General features: G+C 46.4%; 1 protein-coding gene across 3 annotated transcripts in view; it reads right to left on the bottom strand.

Moving 5' to 3' along the window:
* The window catches only part of ENTREP2 (endosomal transmembrane epsin interactor 2), a 280,311-nt gene that overhangs the window by 234,174 nt on the left and 32,685 nt on the right, over positions 1-13,452 (bottom strand). The window lies entirely within an intron of this gene.

The raw sequence follows: 13,452 nt of genomic DNA, 5'->3' as shown, positions 1-13,452 counted from the left end.
ATAAAATTTAATATTAATAAAAAAAAAAAAAAAAAAAAAAAAAAAAAATGAACCCGTCATAGAATTGGGGGTCAACATGGGGGTCACTCTAAAGGCTTTTTTCAGAACTAGGGAAAGAGAAGTTTTGACATTGGTTAAAGGAATTCTGGGAAGTGACAATTAAGAAAGGACCTCCTGATATCCTGAATAATCAGGACACAAGCTAGTCAAGCAGCCAGTAAAGCCTGGTTGAGTGGAAGGACCCCAGCAACCATGCAGGGCACCAGGGGGCCAGAAGGGATCACCTGGGCCCTCACCTGCAGATCGTGCCTTGTGGCAATGGGTAAGCGATCCCGTATCCAGACAGTGACATTCACCAAGGGGTGCATCTGCATGGATTTTAACAATGAATGCTTAAAATAATTTCTAGTGTTGCATTCCAAGCAGCATAGTCACTGAGCAGTAACCCTGAAATAGCAGACAATTAAGTGGGGTCATTGGAACACAAACAATCAATCAATGACCAAATCTGTCCTACTGATGCTCAGGTGGCTCTGAAGGAAGGATATGATGGTGTGTCCCTGGCCCACAGAATGGCAGCAGAGCTGAGAAAGGCCCCCCATGATTTCACATGGGATTCATACCCTGCAGAGCAAGCAGGCCCCAGTGAGCACAAGAGCTCAGGGAGACCCCACAGGACCACATGGACTCGTCACCCCACCCCAAGCAGACCTGCCAACCAAGACTGTCAAATCAACTGCAAAGGAGATTATGGAAGCAGGGCCGGCCTCTCAGGCAGCATATGAAAGAGCCGTGAAAATAAGACACATGCTAATAATGACACTAATGACACCGCTGATTAGCTATTGATGTCTATTCCATGTCCCATTCAGTCCCTCGTTTGGCTCCTGGGAGCTTCCCCATAAACAAGCTCTCAGCGTGAGTTTGCAGCATGCTGGTCTGTGCAGGGAGCCATGACTCTGGGTGAATAAATCTTTCAAATTCCAGAAATTTTTCTAGGAATGCTCATTTCCAAAGACTATGGGTGGATGGGCGGGCGGGTGAGTGGATGGAAGGCTGGATGACACATATTTTGATTTGACTCTAAAGTTTACATTGAAGACAACCTGCTTTTAGGAAGCTTGCTGGCAGAGTCTGACATCCCCCTGCTCCCTGCTCCCTGCCGTGTGCCTCTCTCTGAGGTGGAGGGGTGGGGGGCATGGAGGGCACCCTGCAGCTGCTCTGTCCTGTCTGCCAGAGCCCTGGATCCAGGCTCCATATGGCCCCACCTCCAAGCCAGGGTCAGCAAAGTAGGGAAGTGAGCAAAGGAAATGAGGGGTGGGGAATAGTTAAAATCAGGGTGCCAAGCCACCAGGTCCAGTACCTGTAGCCTCCTAATTGGTATTTTTAGCAATTATTGTTCAAACTATTATATATGGGTATGTATGTGTGTGTACATACATACATACATACATACAGTGCAGGGGGCCAGAAGGGGTCACCTGGGCCCTCGCCAGGGGACCACACTGTGGCAATGGATAAGGGATCCCATATCCAGACAGTGACATTTATTGGGGAGTGCACTACATGGATTTTAACAATGAACACTTAAAGTAGTTCTTTCCTAGTCTAATGGAATACTACTATTACTAAAAAAGCTGCCATTTGTGACAACATGGGTGAAACTGGAGGGGATAATGCCAAGCAAAATAAGTCAGAAGGATAAAGACAAATACAGGATGGTGTCACTTACATGTAGAATAAAGAGAAACAAAGGGTCAGATAAAACCAAACCAATAACAAATCTTAGAAATCTGACTAGAACTGAAGTTTCCAGAAGGGGGCAGAGAGGGGAAAGAGCAAAGTTGGGGGGCACTACAGACTGTGGTAGAGGATTATAGGTGCCTAGGCGGTGCGTGTGTTGTGGTAACACCTGAAAGGGGTGGAGGGGTGCCACACCTGTCAGTCAGATACATGCTGTAAACCAATGTGACCTCAATTAAAAAGAAAAAAATGGCCTTTCCAGTGGCATAGGGGTTAAGTCTCAGAGCTATCAAGCTATCACCACTGCAGCCTGAGTTCAATCCCAGCCAGGGAGCTGACCCACATATGGCACAGCAGACCTCTTCTGTCTCACCCGCTGCTCCCCTCAGCAGTGTGTTTCAGTCAGTCTGCCTGTTCTGCTCCCCGCTCTGTCTCTGGTGAATCCTCTCACCCTCCCCCTACCTCTGGCCTACATGCCAGCTCTTGTATGCATAAACAAATAAAAATAAAAATCTTTTAAAGAAAAGAAAAAGAAAAAAAAAAGTAACTCCTCTCAGATGCTGGTATGGATATGTAAATTTCCACAGCTTCTAGAAAAATCTGCACCACCACCCCCAACCCATCCTGCCTTGCCTCCTCCCTGAAGATGCCTACACCCTACAGAACTGAGACTGCAAAAAGACTTTGCAGAAGTGATTGAGATTAGGAGTCCTGAGATGGGAGGATCCCAGATCATCTGGGTGGGGGAGTACAGTGGAGTCACATGAATCACATGAGCTGCTTAGACCAGAGACCCAGGAGATGAGGCAGGAGCACTTCGGGGAGGGGCGGGAGGTGGGCAGGGGGGGCCTCCAGCCAATGTTGCTGGCTGTGAGGAGGAGGAATAGTCCCTGGGGGCTGGAAATGACCCTCAGCTGTCAGCCAGCAAGGAAAAGGGGCCTAAAAACACAGGAAATTGAACTGTCCACAAGCTGAATGAGCAGAATGGATTCTCGGCAGATGAGGAAATGGATTCTCCCCCGGGCCCCCCCAGATAGGAACACGGCCCGTCCAGACCTTGATTCTACTCCAGTGAGCCCACACCAGGCGGCCCAGAACTGAAAGACAATAAACGTGTGTGGTTTTAAATGTGTGACGATTTATTACAGCAGCAGTGAAAGCAGAGAGACACTTTATTGATTTATTTTTTTTTCTCAGTTTGTTCTGCATCTGGTAGGGAGAGGAGGGCAATTAATTTGTCCTTTAAGTTCCAGTGAATGTCACAGAAGCCCTGTCTCCTGATGCAGGAGCTGATGGCGTCCTCGCAGACACGGGAGAGGAGATTACTCACCGGGTGACCTCTTCTGCTTGCTTTAGTCAGGACAACCGTGGGAAAGGCAAGGGTGGGCATTATGTCATTTTTTGTTGTTTTTGATTTTTTTGTTGTAGACACTGGTCTACAGCACTGCACGATTTAGGGGAACAGGGTCATACCTTCTCAGATGTACGTCACCACATCACCTGGGTTAAATCCTGTGTCATCAAGTGGTGACCTAGTGAGTAAATGGTTTCCTGAGTTCTCTGAATCAGTCAACCAATTTCATTGAGCCTGAGAAGTGGATCCCAGGAACCCCAGCCTATAAGAAGGCCAGGGAGCAGCCTGGTTGGCATCTGAAGTGGAGGGTGGTCTTGGGACACTGAGCCCTTAGCCTGTGCTATCTATGCTTTGCTCTCTCGGTAGATGCATCAGAATTGAGGTGAATTCATGGACGTCCTACTACTAGTGCCCAAGAATTGCTTGCTGGTGTAGGGAAACCTCCATACACACGGTGGGGCTGGGTGCAGGAACCTTGCACAGCTGCTAATGCTCCTAAGCTTGCTCTAGAAACAGAACAACCAGGAAAAACCAGTTGCAGGGAGGGAATAACGGTGAAGTGCCAGGCACTGCCCTCACTGCTTTATTTCATAAGTCATAGCAACAATTCCCTTAATTCTCACAACGACTCTTCTGGAAACATACTCTCACTGCCTCTACCTCCCAAGCAGGGAAAATGAGTCACAGTGAGGTCCCACGATTTGCCCAAGGTCAAGGGGCAGAGCTGGGGTTCAACCCAGAGTGTCTGAGCCCCGAGTGTTAACCCCCACACTAGACAGCGCTGTGAAATTGTCTTCTGATTTGCTCTGCCCTTATTCAGGGATAGCAGTATTCAAGAGATACTGTTACACTTGAACTTCTAGTTTTAAAAAAGTGATGCCAACCACTTAAACATGTACGTAACCTTTCCTACTATTCTTTGCCTTGTTAGGTTAAAGCAAAAATTATTTTTTTTAATTTAAGTAGTTACCCTTAAAGTATAATGTACAATATAAAGCTCTATATACCCCTCTATACCATCCACAGAAGGATGCCTGAAGCCCACATCACCATCATCACTGATGAGCTCTTTGCTGGAGGTGACATTTGGAGGGAGGTTTCTTTATTTCTTTGTACCTTTCTGTGTTGCTTGAATGCTTTATGATGGGTGTTTATCATTTTCACTTACAAATTTATTTTAAATAGAATGCGCATGTAACAATATTCTGATAAGAACTCATGAAAGAAAATACCAATCAGGGCCTTCTGGAGAAACATCAGCAAATGAGGAGCATATGGGCATGAAGTGGGAGAACTGACTAAAAATAATCTGCAGTTACCAGAAAGGTCTTTCTAAGCTCAGCTGGGTGGACGGCAGGCAGGCCTGGCTCTGTGAGTCGGGGGCAGAGCGCCCGAGGAAGGAGCGGGCAAGTGAGGTGCTCGGGGTGAGACACCACAGAAGGAATGCTGAGGAGACCAAAAATACCAGCAGGAAGTAGAGCTCCACTGCCATCACCAAATAAATCTATGCCCTGGAAGACCAGACGAGTGGCAGGAAATCCTCCGAAATTCCACCAGAACGCAAATACTAAAAGAATACCACTTGACAAAGTTCATGGGAATGAGCAAAGAAAGAGAGGCCGTGCAATACAAGGACTACACACGGAGATAAGAGGTGTTTCAGGTTAACTACCATCTTCCAAAGATACAGGTGCACACCCAGGTACAAAAGCAGACACCTGTTTTATGTAGACAGTATCGCTCCGTGAGCAAGCACTAGAGGTGCTGCCAGAAACGGCCTCTAAGCTGCACTTATAAGTAAAGGGGGTGGTTGTCCTACCAGGCCAGATTCATCAGACTCATGCTGGTGCTCATTCCCTCTCTCTCCCCCAACTCTCTCTCTCTCACACACAAACACAGAGCACATATTCAACAGATAAGTTCCCTCTGACTTGTTTAAATTAAAACATCCTGTTTAAATGAAACAGGAGCTCAAGTGCAACTTGGAGACTGTCACTAAATATATCACATGAATTAATAACAACTTTCAAAGAAAGAATGGCAAAGCGATGCAGCAAGATGGTGGAATGGATTCTCCACCATCCTTCCCCACTGAACGTCAACTCCGATCATCTCCTGCAAATGACAGTACCTTTGTAAGAGTCCAGGTATCTAGCAGAGAAGTTCCAACGCAGCATGGGGCAAAAAATCCAGCGACAAGAGCACGGCAAGAGGAAAGAGGAACATGTCACTTTGTCTCTACGTCCCTCCCATGTGGTGGCACAGCTGGACCAGGGCAGACCCCTCAGCTTGAGAAGTCTGGGGCAGGGAAGTGAGAGCATGTGAGAGAGTGCCTGGTCTCAGCTAGGCAGGATGCTGTCTAAGGGGCCCCCTTCTCTCTGGCTCCACTGAAAATACTGCCTAGCTCTAAACATCTGTCCTGGCACTGTGGGCATGAGAGAAGGCAATCTTTGTTGGCAAGGAGCAACAAAAGGTTTGGAGCAGGGGCACCCTGCTAAAAAAAGATTCAGAAAGCCTCCAAATTCACCAGTCAGTTAGACTGAAGATATTTCTCTCCCAAAGTTAGTAAAGACTAGGGGAGGAGAGGGCGTCTTCAAATGCTGGAATAAGACAAAGGTGCCCAGAACGCTGGAAGTCATAGCCACAGCAACAGTTAAGAAAAAATAAATCAAAGTATGCAAGTCAGAAAGGAAGAAGTAAAGCTATTTGTTCACGGATGACATGCTTTTACCCATGAAGAACTGTAAAGACTCCACAAAAAAACTGCTAGAAAAACCAAATTCAGTAAATTTGCAGGATACAAAATCAACATAGAAAACTCAATTGTGTTTATATTAACAGTGAACAATCTGAAGAGAACTTAATAAAACAATCTCATTTACAAAAATAGCATCAAAAACAATACAATACTTAGAGATAAATCTAACCAAGGAGGTGGAAGATGTGTACAATAAAAATTATGACTGATTTTAAAAAAAAATTGAAGCACATGTAAGCTGAAAGATACTCTATTTTCATGGAGTGGAAAAATTAATATTGTTAAAACATCCAGGGCCTCCCCTGGTGGCGCAGCGGTTGAGCGCTGGGCTGCGAGGCTGCCCGTAGCCTCTGCAGCACCACTTCTTTCCCCGGCCGCCGGCGAGGGTCCCACAAATAAATAAATAAATAAAAATAAAACATCCATACAACCCAAAAGGATTTAAACAGTCAAAACAATTCCTATCAAAGTCCTTAGGCGTTTTCACAAGAGTAGAAAAATAATCCTAAAAATTTGCAGTATTTGACCCCAAACAGTCAAAGCAATCTTGAGAAAGACGAATGAAGCTGGAGTCGTCAGACTTCCTGATTTCAAACTAAACTATGATCTACAGCAGCACACGCGGACAGACAGGCAGCATGTGGGTCTGCAGATACATCATGGAACAGAACAGAGAGCCCAGAAATCAACCCCAAACTGTACATCTGCACAACACACACGCGCGCACACTGCACTGAAAACAAACTATGCTGTACATACATGATCAACTAGTCTTTGAAAAGGACGCCAAATTGCACAACCAGGAAAGGTCAATCTCTTCAATTAATGGCTTTTGAAAAGCTAATTATCAAAGTAAAACTAAATATAGAAGTATAAGAATGAAACTGGACCCCTATCTTCAACCACTCATAAAAATTAACCAAAACTAGATTAAAGACTTAAATGTAAGACCCAAAACCAAGAAACTCATAGCAGAAAACACAGGGAAAATCTTTATTGACACTGGTTGTTGGGGATGACTTTTGGGAAATGACCTGAAAGCACTGGCAATAAAATAAAAGCAAAAGGAGGGCCTCCCCAGTGGCGCAGCGGTTGAGCGCCGGGGTGCAAAGTTGCCCACAGCCTCTGCAGCGCAGGCCACAGGGCAAGGGTCCCACATGGCACGCAGACCTCTCCTGTCGCCCGCTGCTCCCCTCGGCAGTGTACTTCATCAGTCTGCCTGTTCTGTTCCCCGCTCTGGCTCTGGTGAATCCTCTCACCCTCCCGCGCTTCTGACTGTGCCCAGTGCTTGTATAAATAAATAAATAAATCTAAAAAAAAAGGCGAAAGGAGAGAGAGGGACTTCATCAAACTAAAAATCTTTTATAGAGCAAAGGAGCCAATGAACAAACATATGCAGTGGGAGAAATTATGTGCAAGTTATATAAGAGGTTAATGGCAAAAATATATAAGGAACTCATCTATTCAATAGCAAATAATATTCATCATCATCCTCCAATTTTTAAATGGGCAAAGTCGTGCATAGACATTTGCCAAAGGAAGACATACAGATGGTCAATAAATACATGAAAAGATGTACATGAAACATTACTTGTCATCAGGGATATGCAAGCCAAAATGACAAGGAGGTATCAGCTCACACCTGTTAGAATGGTTGTTATCCAAAGACAAGAGATAACAGGTGTTGGCAAGGATGTGGAGGATGAGAACTTTTAGGCACTGTTGGTGGGAATGTAAATTGGTCCAGCCACCACAGAAAACAGTGTGAAGTTTTCTCCAAACATTAAAAATAGAACCAGCCCATGATCCAGCAACTGCACTTCTGGGTATGGCTATTCAATAGAAAGGAAGCAAAACCAGCATGGTGGTGAGAAGACTGTGCTACCACACACGAGGCAGCAGGCAGCCCCATTCACAGTAGCCAGGCTATGAAGACACAGTGTTTCTCAATGATGAGGAGGTAAAACATAGGCGAACTATTATTCTTCATAAAGATAAAGGCAATCCTACCATTGCAATGACATGGAGAAAGCTGGAGAGTAGTATTATGCTAAGTGAAGTGAGCCAGACAATGACAAATACCGTATGATCTCACCCACATGCAGCATCTTCAAAACAAAGAAAAAGTCAAACTCATAGACAGAGACAGGAATGGTGGATGCCAGGACTGGGTGGAAATAAGAAGATGTTGGTCAAGGGGGTACAAACTTTCATTGTAAGACAAATAAGTTCGAGGGATCTAATTTACAATATGGTGACTGTTGTTCATAATACTGTGCTGAGCACTTGAAATCGGCTGAGAGAGTAGATCTCAAGCATTCTCACCCCCCACACACAATCTTTAGTCATTATGGAAAAGCAAATCACAACCACGATAGAAATTCACAACCACCAAGTTAGCTATAATCAAAAACCTGAAATATACAAGTACTAATGTGAAGATGTAGAGAAATCAGAGACCTCAAATATCACTGGTGGGAATATAAAATTATGCGGCCACTTTGAAAACCAGTTTGGCAGTTCCACAAAAGTAAAACAGAATTAGGTATGACCCAGCAATTCCACTCTCTGCCGACCCCCACCCAGGCTTGCTACCACCATTCTTCATGGGCCACAGTGAAGCTGATGAAAGCTGGAATCCTCTTTCCAGAAAAATGAACACGTGTGGGATATAAGGTTGTATACATAGTTTTAAGGGTCCACCCCGATAAGCTCAATCCTCATGGACTCAAGCTAAGCCCTATGCCCTGTGGATTCTTGTGGATCCTCCTTGACTCATGGGGACCTCCATTCTCCCAGATTCCTGGATTCACTGCTAAGTTTATAGCAAACTAGACCCATACAGGGTCAACCTAAGAGCAAACCAGCACATATTAGACTACTCACATTTCAGCCCACATCAGCTCTGGAGATGCCGGGCAGTCATCCATTTAACAAATATTTCTTCCAGTTCATCCTACATTCTGGGTTCTGTTCTATTTGAAGAAGATAGACCCCATGATCCCTGTGCTAGAGACCAGACATCCCAGGGATGGGAAACCCTGACACTGGGTGGTCAGTAGGTCATTTTACAGCGCTGAGACCCCATTCCATAAAAATTCCAACCGGAGCTATAAAGCTCTTCTAAATCCTTCAACATAAGAAGCTAAGTCTCGATGTTAAGGATGGAAGAAGGTGGGGGGAAAAGGATGAGTTGGAAAAGCAGCCACATGTCCTTCTTAACTAATGAAGTGATGTTCACCTCCTGGCTCACAGCTCCCAGTAGAAATGTAGCCTTCATTACCCAGTGAGAGTCACACATTCCAGCCGAGCAGGCCCACAGACACGGCCATCTGGTACAATGGCCTAGTGCCCACTTGAGAGATAACAAGCCATTTTCAAATGGTAAAGGAGCCCAAAAATAAAGATGTGAAAACAGAGCCTCTAACGAGCCAAATGATGCTTCCTCAGCAAACTCATCTTCCGACGGCAAATGGAGTCCAAAGGTCTCATTACAAAAAATTGCCACCCTAGATAGCAAGAGGATGAGCTTCACAGAGAAAGCCGATGTGCCAAAGTCCTTTTATAATTCACTTAATTACAGATCTCTGCTTTGGAAATTATATGTTTGGATTTCAAATAGCAAAAAAATTGGAACTGCCAAAACTCCATCACTAGGAAAATGGTGATGTAGATGATGGTCGTAAACTAGAGTAATATGCAGCCAACAAAAGTAACTGGGTAAAACTATATGACTCCAGTGACAAATGACGCTTTATCTGCCTAAAATTCCACTCTTGTTGATTCTTTTTCACCCCACGAGAGTCTCCCTGGAACTTCCAATACACTCTTCCTACGCGCTGACCACTGTGATTGATCAAGCGCAGAAACTATGGAACAAACCTATTAAGCTCTCCCCTAACGTTCTCCACCCCAGAAAACACAAAAGTTTCTTGCATGTCTAGTCAAGGGGAGCACAGGAGCTCATAAGAGCTCCCAGTGGCAGAAATCCACAATAAAGATGGGAGTGGGGACCTGCGTGTGCATGACCTGACTCAGGACAGGCTGGGGATGGACTTGACTCACCCGGTTCCTACCAGAGTGGGAGGCAAAGAGAGAGGGAATGCTACTTCTTTCTGAAATTCAAAAGAACTTTCAAGATTGTTGGGTATATTTTCTCTCTCTCTTTGTTTTTTTTTTTAAAGATTTATTTATTTATGCATACAAGAGCTGGGTACAGGGCAGAGGTGTGGGGGGTGAGAGGATTCACCAGAGACAGAGTGGGGAGCAGAACAGGCAGACTGATGAAATACACTGCTGAGGGGAGCAGCGGGCAAGTCAGGAGATGTCTGCTGAGCCATGTGGGAAGCTCCCCAGTCAGAGATAGAACTCATGCTGCAGAGGCTATGGATAGTTTCATAGGTTGCATTTTAACCCCTTTCACCACCAGGGATGCCCTCTCTTTCATTTGTTTCAAGCGAAAGAGAAAGTAGCACGACCTGACTCACCATCCCCCACGATGCATTCCATGACTTCACTTCTAAGTCAGTTATTTGGAAGAGGACACATATTTTTCCAACGAAACCATGCTATAAGCAGCCACGGTGAGATCCCCAGGCAAACTCATAAAGACTTATTTAAACCTTAATGTACTTGTAGGAAACTACATTCTTTTAAGTCCTTCCTATATGCCAGACATTATGTCTTTCAAAAACATGAACTCATTCACTTCTCAAAACAATCATTGATGAAGTTTGATTTCCTAAGATGGGCAGCTGTGAGGCATTCAGCAACCTAGAGGTCCAGGGTGGGGCACTCCTTGGTTCCCCCCACCCCCTAAACGCACCTACATGCCCAACTCAAGAGCGCCACAGGCGGGGGAGAGACAGCAGAGCTCCTACCCAGTGGGTACGTCTCGCAAGGTGCATTCTGGATCCTGGCTCTTCCCCAATTTCCTCTTCACCCTCCTCGCTCCACTACCTGCACAGATCACAGCACCATGAAATCCCAAGCAGCCCACAGTCTGGCCTCCGCTCCCACCTACCTGCCTCACACCTCCCAGACTCCTCCACACCTAACTGCCTCTCGCACCTTCCCACTTCCTGCCCCATGCTCCAGTCACTTGTTCCTGATCCTGAGCTCGCCAAGCCCAGAAGAAACCCTTCAGTCCTTGCGAGGTCTGGCCTCCCTGCAGTGTAGACCACTGCTGGCTATGCCCTGGCCTGGCTCTCGGGACATGTCTCTCTTCCTGTTCTCCCACTTCTTTAGCTACTCTCTGTCTCCTGTTCTCATTTTCTCATCTGACATTCCTTAAAACACCCTGGTTTTCTGGAGTTCTGTCCTCAGTCATGAGTTGCTTTCATGGCAGACACATTTCAAGCCACCAGCACGGAGGCCGAGATTCTGAAATCCGTACCCAGGGCACCTAGAAAGTCCCAGCAGGCTCAGGTATCTCAGAAGCCTCAACTCCAACAGAACCAAACTGAACTAAGACCCGTTCTCAACCCCTCATACTGGTTCTATTTCTGACTCATCTTAGAAAAGCCACCTGATCATCACCTCACTCATCTTCAGACTTCCAAGGGCTTTCATGCACATTCTTCTATTTAATCCTCACCAAAAACCTGCAGACAGGAATGTACAGGCACTGAGTTTTAAAGGAATTTATTTTATTTTTTTAAGATTTATTTATTTATGCATATAAGAACTGGGGTACAGGCCAGAAGTGTGGGGAGTGAGAGGACTCGCCAGAGATAGAGCAGGGAACAGAACAGGCAGACTGACTGAAATACACTGCTGAGGGGAGCAGCGGGCGAGTCAGAAGAGGTCTGCTGCACCATGTGGGTAGCTCCCTGGCCGGGGATTGAACTCGCGCTGCAGTGGCTACGGACAACTTCATAGGTTGGGTCTTAATGCCTTGCACCACCAGGTAGGCCCCTAAAGGAATTTGTTTTAATCAGGTATTCTAAAACACACAGACACAGAAATGACCATCCTGAGGTTTTACTCACACTTCCCCAGAAACAGGAGGTATGCCGTGTCTGGCAGGCCACACGGAGGCACAAGGTCTGCAGAGCCTCACTGTGGCGAGGCGGGGGAGTGGCAAGGTGGGGTCAGCAGGCATAGGGTTGGCCAATTTGATTAAGGTTAGGGCTCTGAGACCCCGGGGCTGTCCCCAGCTATTTGGTACCTGGTCCTGGTGATGGGTGGTTAGGGCAGGTGGACTGTGGCCCAGAGTGCCCAATAAAGGAGGAGGCTGGGCTCCGGGTGGCAGGCTTGTATTTGAGAGCATGTTGTAGGGGAGTCACCTGCTATCTCTAGGAATTCACTGGTCCTGGGAGGGGCAGTCTCTCCAGGGACAGCGAGGACCCACGGTGCCAAAGCATCAAAATACAGCAAATAAAAAGACATGATTATCACACACTAACATTGTCTTACAGAAAATGACACTAAAACTAAGCCAGGCCTCTTCTTTCGGCCCTTCACACAAGGGCTTGAGCATGCACAGCAGTCCCTGTCTGGGGAGTGCACCAGGGGCTGGGGGCATGGGGGGCAGGGCTATGATTATGAAGCTCCTGGCTTGCATTAGACCCCTCATGGCTGGGAGAGTCTTGGCTGGGGCTGCCTTTTCTGTTCACATCTCCCACACTTAGAAATGCTGAAGCCAACTCAGAGGGGAAGGGGAAGTTGCATAAAATGCATTTTTATAGATTTATTTTTATTTATTTATGCATACAAGAACAGAGAATTCACCAGAGACAGAGTGTGGAGTAGAACAGGTGGATTTACTGAAATACACTGCTGAGGGGAGCAGCAGGCTAGACAGGAGAGGTGTGCTGCGCCATGTGGGTAGCTCCCTGGCCAGGGATTGAACGCATGCTGCAGTGGTTGCTGATAGCTTTGACAGTGCTGAGATTTAACCCCTTGCGCCACCAGGGAGGCCCAGAAAATGCATTTTTATTCCAGAACAAATCTTCAGATTCAATCTTGAGCTGCTTTCTCAACCCAGGGAAATGGACTGAGCAACCTCACAGTTTCCTGAGCCTGGCCCTTTAGCAGTGGGTCTCCTGAGCCTGGCCCTGCAGCAGTGGGTCTCTGGGCATCTGTGGGTACTCAGGGTATATGATGGGGTTGAGCCCAGACCCAGAGCAGAAGCCAGCCAATGCCGCCTGCAGCCCTTCCTCTGAGCCCTGCTCCGCATCCTGTTAACATGTCAGAGTTAAAATGCAGACCCAAACCCAAAGTGGGACCCCAAACAGGACTGGGATCAGTGACAGAGAGGAGGCTCTGAGCACAAGTTGGGGGTGACACGCTGGACAAACTCTCTGGCCAGGCTGGTGGCATCTTGTTTTTCTGCAGTTTTCTTCTCACCTACAGTGGCGCTCTCTCTAGTCTCCCACCTTTACAAGTTCTTTATGCTCACATGTCACTCTTCAAAGGGAGAGGAAATGGGGGGGGTAGAGAGTCCCCAATTTTATCTACTGATGACTCATTCAATAAACCGTGTAAGTGCCTACTATGTCTTTCACCAGGATGCCGCAAAGACATTCCAGACTTTGGAACTCACCATGACCACTTAAAGCCATTCTGAATTCCACATTGGATGCACTCAACTTGG

Source organism: Talpa occidentalis, unplaced genomic scaffold (assembly GCF_014898055.3).
Source record: "Talpa occidentalis isolate TD23 unplaced genomic scaffold, MPIMG_talOcc4v2.1 talOcc4.14, whole genome shotgun sequence".
Taxonomy (NCBI): domain Eukaryota; kingdom Metazoa; phylum Chordata; class Mammalia; order Eulipotyphla; family Talpidae; genus Talpa; species Talpa occidentalis.
The sequence above is the reverse complement of the archived record's forward strand: the minus strand, read 5'-3'. Positions and strand labels throughout refer to the sequence as shown.